Here is an 11,932-nt window from a genome sequence, read left to right on the forward strand (position 1 = left end):
AGGAGAACCATAATAAGCATAGTAGTCAAACTCAAGTGCGAAGGACAAGGAAGGAAAGTTCCTGAAAGTTGCAAGAGAACTGCAATGTGGTGTGTACATGGGAATCCCAATAAGATTAAGTGCCAATTTCTCATCAGAAACCATGGAGGGAAGAAGATAGTGGGATGAAATATTGCAAGTCCTGATTAAAAAACAATTGCCGACAGTAGGACGTGCTTTACAGGATTCCAACAGCATATTTAGGGTTCGTGGCAAGGAAGGTGCTCTCTCAAAAAATTAAGAGTCATTATTTTCTCAGATGTGTAGGTTCACCAGGGACCCATTTGAATCTCCTATAGGAGCCCTCATGCAGCCTTCCTGCTGCCTTGGGAGAGGTTGGGAACCATCTACAAGAATTTGTAATAGTAAATGGCTTCATGAACTTCACATCGAAAGCACAAGCAGTAAAAGAACAAATAGATAAATGGGACTTCCTCAAAGTTAAAGCCTTCTGTACCTCAAAGGAGTTTGTCACAAAAGTGAAAAGAGAACCTACACAATGGGAGAAAATCTTTGGTAAACATATATCTGATAGGAGACGTACATCCTGCATATATAAAAAACTCCTGTATCTTGAAAATAAAAAGACAAACATCACATTTAAAAAATGAGAAAACGATTTAAACACACACTTCTCCAAAGAAGAAATACAAATGGCTAAAAAGCACATGAAAAAATGCTCCAAATCTCTATCAGGGAAATGCAAATCAAAACTACAATGAGATACCACCTTACTCCCTTAAGACTGGCAGCTATGAAATAAACAGAAGACTACAAGTGCTGGAGAGGATGTGGAGGAATGGGAACACTCATCCACTGCTGGTGGGAATGCAGAAGGATCCAGCCATTCTGGAGGACACTTTGGCAGTTTCTCAAAAAACTAGCTATAGATTTGCCATATGACTCAGCAATTCCAATGCAGGGAATTTACCCAGCAGAACTGAAAACAGGACACAAATTGATATATGCACACCAGTGTTCATAGCAGCACTGTTCACTATTACCAAAAGTTGGAATCAACCCAAATGCCCATCAACAGATGAATGGATAAATAAAATGTGGTATATACATACAATGGAATACTACTCAACTTTAAGAACGAATACACTACAAACACATGTGATAACATGGATGAATCTTGAGAACCTTATGTTGAGTGAAGCAACCCAGGCACTGAAGGACAAATACTGCATGACCTCAATGATATGAAATAAGTAAACCAAGCTGCCTCAGAGAGCTGGAGACCGGATGATAGGCTTAAAGGAATCTGGGGGGTAGAGAAAGGTTGCAAATTGACACCAACCTGGAAGAAATCTATGATAAGCTGAAGGTAAGTATTTGTAGAGGGAAGGGATAAAATGGGGGCATAGGGATACCTTTGGGTGGGGCTTTGTGGGCTTTAGGGGGCTAGGGATGGGAGGATGAGTAATATTGCCCAAGAAATTGGGGGGAGCATGGGGGAACATATGAACATAGGAGATTGTCAGGTATGTGGTTAAGAGTATAATGTTGAGAAAACTTTTTCAAAAATATAATAAGGAAGTCTATGTGTTTAAGATGCTTAAAGGGGAAAATCTGACACAGGACAGGCTTCTAGGAAGTGTGTGATTGCTCATTTTGTCAGAGTGGGTTATATCGCTGGATGGACACCCATGCAATGAGACTGAAGGTATACCCACATCCTAGGGAGGACTAATATCCTCAAATAGAGGGAATTCTATCTCTAGAGAGAAATGGTGGCTCCCAATACATTAGAGCAGCAGAGCATGTCAAGCCCTCAACATTGTTGCAAGCATCTCTGAACATGGCCCTTCAAGCAATGAAGAGTGATTGTCACTGTGGGCCCTGAGGGGACAGGGAAAGAGGTATTGAATAGGTGGAATCAGTGTAACTGTGGGGCAATGGAAGTGTTCCACAAGTTTATGCAAGGATGGATATAGGACATGTTAAATTATACCAAAAATGTATAGGGGTCTATAGGCTAAAATGTAAATAATGTAAAACATAACTAAAAATTTAGAAAATTGTATAGACTAAAATATAAATCACAATGTAAACCTAAGTGTAACTTGTTTGAAAGCTATTATCTCAATAGCTGTACATCAGCTGAGTAAATATAGTATGAACATGTAAAAAGATTATTGCTGGGGAAAGGACAAACTGTCTGATGTTGAATATGTGGGAGTACTGTATATTGTATATAAGAATTACTGTGGTCTAAAACGTTTGTGAAGATAAGCTTAATAGAAAAAGAAAAGAAAAAGAAAGGACAGACACTGAGGAAGAGATGGAAGAAGTTGCCTTGCCAATGTGCATACAGGGCAACACTTATTGCAGTGGTGGAAGGCAAAACATCAAAAACAAAGTTTTTGCATTTTTAAATTTTTGATACCCCAATTTATTTTTACATTAATTTTTCTAAATTAGTATGTACTCTATATCTAACCTTTAAACTCATCACTATACTCCATTTTACTATTAATGGAACCTGGGCTTCATTTGCAGGGAGGTTTTGGACCACAGAGGGGTTCGATGGTGGCTGGGGAGGAATACTGGTGTGGGGTGTTATTGGTGGGGGGGGGGCGGCATGGGCGCATGGTTGGGAGGGAGTTCTCCAGGGCATATGTGTGGGGTGCATAAAAACGTTTGGATATTTTCATAGTGGTTACAGTTGGGAACGATGGCTGGGGGAGTGTGGAGTTCCTGGCTGGGGGAGCTCTGTTGCATGCCCTAATGGAACAGCAACAATCTCCCGAGTGCAGTGGCTAAGACCAATAAGGAAGGATGGTCCAACAATGAGCCCTTGATGCTAATGACTATGCTTGTGAGCCTCTGTGCCTGAAATAAGAACTAGGCCTAGAGCTTCAGGGTACCTAAGAGTTACCTCCTGGGAGCCTCCATGTTGCTCAAATGTGGCCAGTCTCAAAGCCAAACTCAGCATATAAATGCATTGCCTTCCCCCCAGCATGGGACATGACTCCCGGGATGAGCCTCCCTGGCACCGAGGGATTACTACCAAGTACCAGCTGATGATGTGGCTGGAGAACAACCTTGAATAAAAGGGTCAACCCAGACCAGCAGAATATCTCAGCCTACATGTAATATCAGGAGTAAAAAATGCTTTTTGACCTTGAATAAAAGGGGGAAATGGAAAGGACAAATGAGTTTACATGGCTACGAGTCTCAAAATAAGAGCCAGGAGGTCATCAGAGGGATCGCCCTTATGCACACCTCAGCAGAGTCCCAGAGACGGCTAAAGTAGATACAACCCCAGGTACTGGTTCTTCTGAGGGCTACAGAGACCCACAGGTTCTATGGTCATGGCAGTTGGAGTTCAGTGCCATGTCAGTTGGCCCTACTTTGGAGTTTGTGTTCCTGAGTGTGATGCAATTGGACTTAGATGTGATCTTTGTTCACAAGCCTCTCCTGTCACTTTTACTGGACCTGTGGTTAGCACTGGGGTTTAGTGTATATTCAGGGGACCTGAATCTCTGGACTATCCATGTGATAGCCAGGCCCTGAGCCTCAACAGACTTGCAACTCCTACCCTCTGGTTTATTGGACTTACCCCAGCCAGCTAACAGGGAGGCGAAGGTCAACCACCACACCAGGGAGCCAAGAGTGCCTACAACTGCAAACAGGAGAATTGTATCCATCATCCAAGTGGAATCTAAGCACCCTCTCGATACATAGGTGGAGTGGACATAACCATCCCAGGGTCCACAGAATGGAGGAATAGAGTATGAATTAGAGTGAACTTACTGATATTCTATTCTGGAACTACTGTGATTAGTAATGGAAGTAAATGTAGCATTGAGATAGAGAAACTGGCCATGATAGCTGCTGAGGGTGGGGAGTGGGAAGAAGAGATGTGAGGTGGGGGCATTTTCAGGGCTTGGAATTGTCTTGGGTGGTCCTGCAGGGACAGTTACTGAACATTGTTACGTCTTCCCATGGCCCACTGGGTGGACTGGGAGAGAGCATAAACTATAATGTGGACCACTGACCTTGTGGTGCAGCAGTGCTCAGAGATGTATTCACCAAGTGCAATGAATGTCACATGATGTTAGAGGAGGTTGCTGTTATGGGAGGAGTGGGATGAGGGGGGTGGGGGGTATATTGGGACCTCATATTTTAATGTAACATTAAAAAAAAAAAAAAAAGACAAAGAAAGAAAAAAAAACAGCTAAAAAAATAGTGATGTTCCAATGACCATTTATTTTAAAAAAAATTGCCACCCAAGAATTTTATATCCAGCAAGACTGTCTTTCAATAATGAGATTAAGATACTCCCAGATAAACAAAAGCTGAGTAAGTTCATCACCATTAGACCTGCCCTACAAGCTATGCTAAAGGGAGTTCTTTAGACTGAAATGAAAGGACGACAGTGGATTAATGTTGCATGAAGAAGTAATGACCTCTAGGAAAGAGTGCTACACCCAAGTGCTGCTATTCAAATGAGGTTTAAGAAAGGAGGAGGGAAAACCTTGGGTCCCATCCCACTCACTGAATTACCAACAGACCCATTTTAAGACTTCCTCCATAGCAGATTCCAGAGCCAGAGTAGGTATATGCATATGTACAGACAGCACAGTCTGCTGAGCAGTAACTTACCACCTATCCCAAAAGCTATAGAGAAAGGAAATCCAGAATCACTGCTTATTACTTCTGAGTGAACTATAGGAGTTTCTCTTGTTGAGGCACCATATCTCCCCAGTATTGTACACCACCAATGGCATTATCACTATCTTCTCTGCTGCTTGGAATCTGCCATGGGAAGGGACAGTGCTGAGGCTGGCTTCAAGTGCTCCTGGTTAACTACTCATACTACTTCCCTCCAGCACAAAGTATACCCATCATGAAAATATTTTACAATGACTTGTTTACTATAACCCCTACCTTCTACTGAACAGAATGTATAACTGAATTACCATTTTCATTGGAAAATAATTTAAACTTAGACTGTTTTCAAGTGAATACTTGCATTAAGTTCATTACTAGGGAAATTATTTTTCACAGTATATATGTTATTATAGGTTTGAATATAGCATGAGCTCTCATCAAGTGGAAGATTCATTAAATGAACACACTAACAATATGTTAAAAAAAAAAAAGTTTTACCAATTAAAGAGTTGTCACATGACTCAGAAATTTCACTCCTAGGAATATACCCAAGAGCAGTGAAAATATATACCTACACAAAATATATATATACACACACACATATATGAATGTTTACAGCAGAATTATTCATAATATAAAAGAGGTGCACAAACTTCACATGCTCAACTTACAAATGGATACACAAAACATGTTATATCCATACAAGGTAGTATTATTTAGCCATAAAGTAGAAGTACTGATACAAACTACAATATGGATACACCTTAAAAACATTATGGCTTAATGAAATAAGCCAGTCGCAAAGACAAAATATTATATGATTTTCATATGAGATTTCCAGAACAGGGAAACAGAGACAAAGTAAATCAGCAGATGTTTAGGGCAGGTGGGTAGGTGGCAAGTTGTGGGGGATGAAAGTAAATAGCTAAAGAGTATGGGATTTCTTTCTGACAAGATGAAAGTGTTTTAAAATTAGCTGTAGTGATGGTGGAAATAACTGAATATACGTGAAATCATTAAATTGTATCATTTAAATGGATGAATTGTATGGTACATAAATTACCTCAATATAACTGTTTTTAAAAATGTTAAAATAAATTTTTAAAAAGCTAAAAAAAAAAAAAAGTAAAGTTGAGCTTCAGGAGATTCCATCCCAATCAAGATGGCAATAGTGAGACACTACAGAAGCTCTGAACAACCAGCAAAAACCCGCAGAAACATCTTTCTAAAGCTCCAGAAAAAGTGAAAGGGTTGCAGTTAATAGGGCTAGCCCCAAATCAAGAAAGTCACTTTAAAGCAATGGGGGTAGGAAGCAGACTTGGCCCAACGGATAGGGCGTCCATCTACCACGTGGGAGGTCCACGGTTCAAACCCAGGGCCTCCTTGACCCGTGTGGAGCTGGCCCACACGCAGTGCTAATGTGTGCAAGGAGTGCCATGCCACACAGGAATGTCCCCAGCGTAGGGGCGCCCCACGCGCAAGGAGTGCACCTCATAAGGAGAGCCACCCAGTGCGAAAGTAAGTACAGCCTGCCCAAGAATGGTGCCACACACACACAGAGCTGACATAACAAGATGACGCAACAAAAAGACACACAGATTCCCAGTGCCGCTGATAAGGATAGAAGTGGTCACATAAGAACACACAGCAAATGGACAGAGAGAGCAGACAACTGGGGGGCTGGGGGAAGGAGGAGAGAGAAATAAATAAAAATAAAAAATAAAAATAAAGCAATGGGGGAGGTGATGTGGTTCAAGTGGTTGAGCTCCCACCTCCCACATGGGACCCAGGTTTGTTTCCTGGTGCCTCCTGAAAAATACAAAAACAAGCAAGCAAAAACAAACAAAAACAGAAAAAAGGAAAAATAAAAGCCAGCTCAGAAAAGCCAATATGGCTCAGTGTTTGAGTGCTGGCTTTCCACATTAAGTCAGGGTTTGGTCCTCAGCCCCCAGTACCTAAATAAAAAATAAAAATAACAATAAAAGGAATAGGGTCTCATGGCTCCCTGGTTGATCCCTGCCCCACCACTCAGGAGCTCAAAGCAAAGCCAGCCCACCCTCCCAGTGCACAGATCCTGGCAACCATTTTAGTGTGAGCAGACTAACCCTTGGGCACGTAATGGAAACATACATGTCTGGCCAAATCTGTCTGGTGGTGGCCTGAAGGACTAACTGTCCAAAAACTTGCCCTGCATGTAGAAGGCTCACCCAGTTCTCCTAAAGAACAATGTGGGCGAACAGTCAAGTTGTGCCTGGGGCAAGAGAGTGCTGGCTGTAGGACATACAGTGCTCAAGACACTGAGGAAAATGTTTCTAAGGAAGAGGAGATATTTGTAGCCAGGTAAATGGGGGAATTCCAAGGGCCACACATACATACCCCAGATAAGAGACACAGGAAGAAAGGATCAGGAAGGCCCCTTCACTCTGGCTTGAACAATTCCCCAAATTAATTGTATGAATTAGCCCTGAGAGCACTGGCACAGGTGAATGTGCACAGACTGGGTAAGGTGTTTTATTTTTCTTTTCTTTCTTTTTTTTTGTTTGTTGTTAGCTCCTGGCATTTAAGGAAACCCTATAACACTAGCTGGACATAAGCTTAAGGAACAGACAGCTCAGAGTCTAAATTCCAGTGATAACAAACTAAAAATATCAAAACGTCTAGGTTTCAACTAAAGATTAAAAAACATTCAAGGCAAAGGAGAAGATTAAAGCATTAGAAGCCATCAGTGAGGAGGATCAGCCCTGGAACATTCCAAAGACTTTTAAAAAATGGTCCTATGTATACTCAAAGAGCTAAAGAAAAACATGGACAAAATACTAAAGGAAATCAGGAAAACAAAAGATGAACACAAAGAGAATACAGGCATACCTCATTTTACAGAACTTTATTTAGTTGCACTTTGCAGAGATTGCATTTTTTTACAAATTGAAGGTTTGTGACAACCCTGCATCGAACAAGACTATCAGCACCATTTCTCCAATAGCATGTGCTCACTTCATGTTTCTGTGTCACATTTTAATTAAGGTATGTACAATCTTTTTAAACATAATGCCACTACACACTTAACAGACTACAGTATAATATAAACATAACTTTCAATATGCACTGGAAAACCAAAAAATTCATTTAACTCGCTTTACTGTGACAGTCACTTTATTGCAGTAATCTGGAAGTGAACCTGCAATATCTCCAAAATATGCCTGTATCAACAGAGACACGAAAATAATGAAAATAAACCAAACAGAGCTGAAGACCACAGTAACAGAAATTAAAATTTCCCTAGAGAGATTCAACAGCAGATTGAAGCTAGCAAAAGAATCAATATCGTAAGTTGTCTCACTTGCTGCTATACTGCCTATAAGATCATATCAAAGTACAAAATTTCAACTGAAGAACCTATAGATTAGAGTTTATTTTCAAGCTATAACACATTCCAGAAAAAAATATACTCCCTTGCCTAAAAATAAATGGGCAAACCAAAAAGCTTGCTTAAACTTCAAGATAAAATACTATCTCAAATTATAACTGTCTTCAATCAAAATAGGTCTTCAGTCCCTATTCTCTGAAAATATTGACTAGAAAAATGGAGAAAAATTACTTTTTTTCACAGCTTTAGAACAGATCTATTAAAAACCATTAACACGCATAATTGAACTATCCCCAGAGTTTTAACCAAACTCAAATCAAAAGCACCAATGTGCCTTAAAAGACCTTATGAATCATCAGTCCCTAATAAACTAAGGAATCTAGGCAGTGATCATCAACAGCTCCTACAGAGAAATCACCAGGCATTCTGTGCCTTTGACTGAACACATGCGTCAACATGACCAAGCCTCTAATCAGGGACTCTGAAAACATGTTCCCCAAACTAGCAACACCTGGGAATTTGATATAAACAGAAAAACTCAGGCCCCATATCCAGGATAATCCATCAGAATCTTTGTGTGTGGAGCCAGAAATCCGTGTTTTAAACAAACACTCCAAGTGATTCTCATGCACATTAAAGAAAACTACTGCTCTAGATCCAACAACCAAGTTACAGAAAATACAAAGGGCAGCAGACGTGGCTCAAGCAGTTTGTGTGCCCGCCTGCCACATGGGAGGTCCCAGTTCAGTGTCCAGGGACTCCTAAAGAAGACGAGCAAGACAGTGAGCTGGCGCAATGGGCTAGTGTGCTAAGCTGATGCAACGAGATGACTCAATGAGGAGATGCATTAAGGAGCCAAAACAAGCAGAGAGCAGATATGGCTCAAGTGACTGGGTGCCTCCCTCCCACATGGGAGGTCCCGGGTTCGGTTCCCAGTGCCTCCTAAATAAGACGAGGAACAGCAGAGAACAGACAACAAGTGTAAACAACAAAGGGAAGGGGAGTAATAAATAAATGAGTGAATAAATGAATGAATGACTTAAAGAAAATACAAAGGAACATGTTCAACTACTCCACTAGCATAAAACTGGCAACACTGAAACTAGGGAAGTCCACAGAGAAACCACCTGGCTTCTTCAGCAAAGAAGCTTCAAGGGAATTTAAAAAGAAAAAAAAAAAAAAACAGGCAGGAGGCAGGTGGCATAACTTCCATGTTTTAAGCTTCTTATAATCTATAATAACCAAATGCAAGGTATGGGTTTTGTTTGGCTCTTCATTCAAAGTAAAATTATGCCATTTATGAGACCATTGAAACAATTACTTAATTCCTTAATAATAAAATTTGAACACTGATGTAATATCAACTAACAGTTAAGTGTGATAATGGTATTGTAACTGTTGTTTTAAAAACAAATCCTGGGAAACGGACTTGGCCCAGTGGTTAGGGCGTCCGTCTACCACATGGGAGGTCCGCGGTTCAAACCCGGGGCCTCCTTGACCGGTGTGGAGCTGGCCCATGCGCAGTGCTGATGTGCGCCAAGGAGCGCCCTGCCACGCAGGGGTGTCCCCCGCGTAGGGGAGCCCCACGCGCAAGAGTGCGCCCCGTAAGGAGAGTGGCCCAGCGCGAAAGAAAGTGCAGCCTGCCCAGGAATGGCGCAGCCCACACTTCCCGTGCCACTGACGACAACAGAAGCGGACAAAGAAACAAGACGCAGCAAATAGACACAGAGAACAGACAATCGGGGCAGGGGTGGGGGTGGGGGAATTAAATAAATAAATAAATCTTTAAAAACAAATCCTGGGGGAAGGGGATGTGACTCAAGCAACTGAGCTCGCACCTACCACACGGGAAGTCCTGCGTTCAGTTCTAAGTGGTTCCTAAAGAAGACAAGCAAGATAGCAAGCTGATGCAATAGGCTGGTGTGGCAAGCTAAAGCAACAAGCAACACAGGCGGAAAACATGAGACACAACAAAGCAGGGAGAAGAGGTGGCTCCCTCCCACATAGGAGGCCCTGGATTCAGTTCCCGGTGCCTTCTAAAAAGGGGAAGGCGAGCAATGGACAGCGAGCGCAAACAATGAGGAGGGGTGAAAATAAATAAATAAATCTTTTCTTAAAAGAAGGAACCTGAAAGTGGAGGTGGATCATGCCACTGGGCACCCAATGGGAGGTCTAGGGTTCAGTTCCCAATGCCTCCTAAAAAGAAGGTAAGAACACAACAAACAGATTCAGAGAGCAAACAGCAAGCAAAAATGACGGGAGGCAGGAGAAATAAGTAATTTTTTTAAAAAAAGGAATCCTTAGTTTTAAGACGTAAGTATTTACGGAAGAAACAATAAGAGGTCTAGGCTTCACATTAAGGACAAGGTGAAGTGGGTAGGGAAGAACTGGCCATGGGATGATGGGTATATAAGGGGTTCGTTATATTATTCCACCTCAACTGTAAAATTGAAGGAAGGGATAGCAGCAGTGAAGCTACTGTGGCAGGTGGGAAGCACGATTCCCCATGTTTTAGAAGCAGTACCCTAGCCCCAAGCGCCACCACTCCCACGTCAGGCCACTCAGGCCAGTCAGGAGAGCCAGGCCAAATACGACATTAAGAAGGTGACAGCGGCCATTGAGAAAGGGCAGAAATGGGAGAAAAAGTGGGTGACTGTGGATAACACTTCCCTTCAGATACTTAAGAAGGTCCCTTTGACAGAAAGCAAGGAGAAAGAAAAATGAAATCGAACAATTCAGGAGCCCATGAACCTAATGGCTTTCCCTCTGATGCCTCTCCTTGAATTCCAGGATGATAACAGCAACCAGAGTTCTATTTCAGATGCCTACCAGCTCAAGGTGGACAGCAGCACCAACTCAAGCCCCGGCTCCCAGAAGAGCATGGTCCTGAACCCAGTGCACACCTTGGACTTCGGCACAGACAAATCCCAGCTACCCGCTCTGGGTCAGAAGATCCTCGAGGAGACCTCCCTGCCTGCCTCAGAAGTTGCTGGTGAACTTCCCATCCTTCACAAAGGAAGAGCCAGTTCCACTAGAGACAGAGATTGCTGAGGAAGAGGAAGACTCCAGGGCCCCACCCCAGAAGCACGTCTATGTGGACCAACATGCAGTGCCATAGACACCACCAGGAAGTGAGCACCTCGCCTCCTGATGCCCTGCACTCTGGCTCTGGTCACGCTGGACTGTTGCGGTTAAGGGCAATGCCTGACCAGCACCTGCATGTAGGAGCTTCTGGACTAGAAGGCTGGCACCATCATCTTTCCATCCCTGGCACCTCTGCTGCTTGCTCCTCAGAAGAGGAGCGCTCATATCCTTTTTGCTCCCTACATACGCTGGAGACTCAGCCATCCCAAGGCTCATCAGTCACCTCCAGGTAGCAGTTTCTGCTCAGAATCTTTGGGTTCAGCTCCTGACATAGCTACAAAAGGAAAGAGATGTGGAAGGTACCCTCTAGCAAAAAGAGTACCTTGGGTTAATTGAACTTTAAAGGAGACCATAGATTTATGGATTTTGGGTATAGTTAGGGGCCCTGTAGGCTGTTGTTGGAGAATGTCTGGGTAGAGACTCTAAAGATAGAAGAAGCCCTCCTCCAAGAAGGGAAGGCCTTTTCTCCAGATAGGGTGTAAGTCCATGGAAACATCTTGCTGTCCAGGCATTGATTCTGCCCATTCCTGAGGTTGCCCTGCCTCTCATGGGTTCACTGCTGCTGACAGTTCACGGCCCTGTGCCGTAACAGTTCCCCCCCCACACACACACACACAGTTTTCCCTTTTTCCACCTCTCCATTTCATTCCAGCATTCCCGGCCTCCTGCCCATAGGCCCCAGCACTGTTGGCACAAACTCTGCCCCAGCAAGAATTTGAGGTTCTGACAGCAGTACCCAAACCCTGCAGTACTCCTTCA

At 42.8% G+C, this 11,932-nt stretch overlaps 1 protein-coding gene and 1 pseudogene across 2 annotated transcripts in view; one reads left to right on the forward strand and one right to left on the reverse strand.

Moving 5' to 3' along the window:
- Positions 1 to 11,932, reverse strand: part of BRWD1 (bromodomain and WD repeat domain containing 1) — a 170,236-nt gene that overhangs the window by 130,767 nt on the left and 27,537 nt on the right. The gene's annotated exons all lie outside the window — the stretch shown is intronic.
- Positions 10,219 to 11,147, forward strand: LOC139438804 (B-cell CLL/lymphoma 7 protein family member B pseudogene; annotated as a pseudogene).

This window comes from Dasypus novemcinctus, chromosome 4 (assembly GCF_030445035.2).
Source record: "Dasypus novemcinctus isolate mDasNov1 chromosome 4, mDasNov1.1.hap2, whole genome shotgun sequence".
Lineage (NCBI taxonomy): Eukaryota > Metazoa > Chordata > Mammalia > Cingulata > Dasypodidae > Dasypus > Dasypus novemcinctus.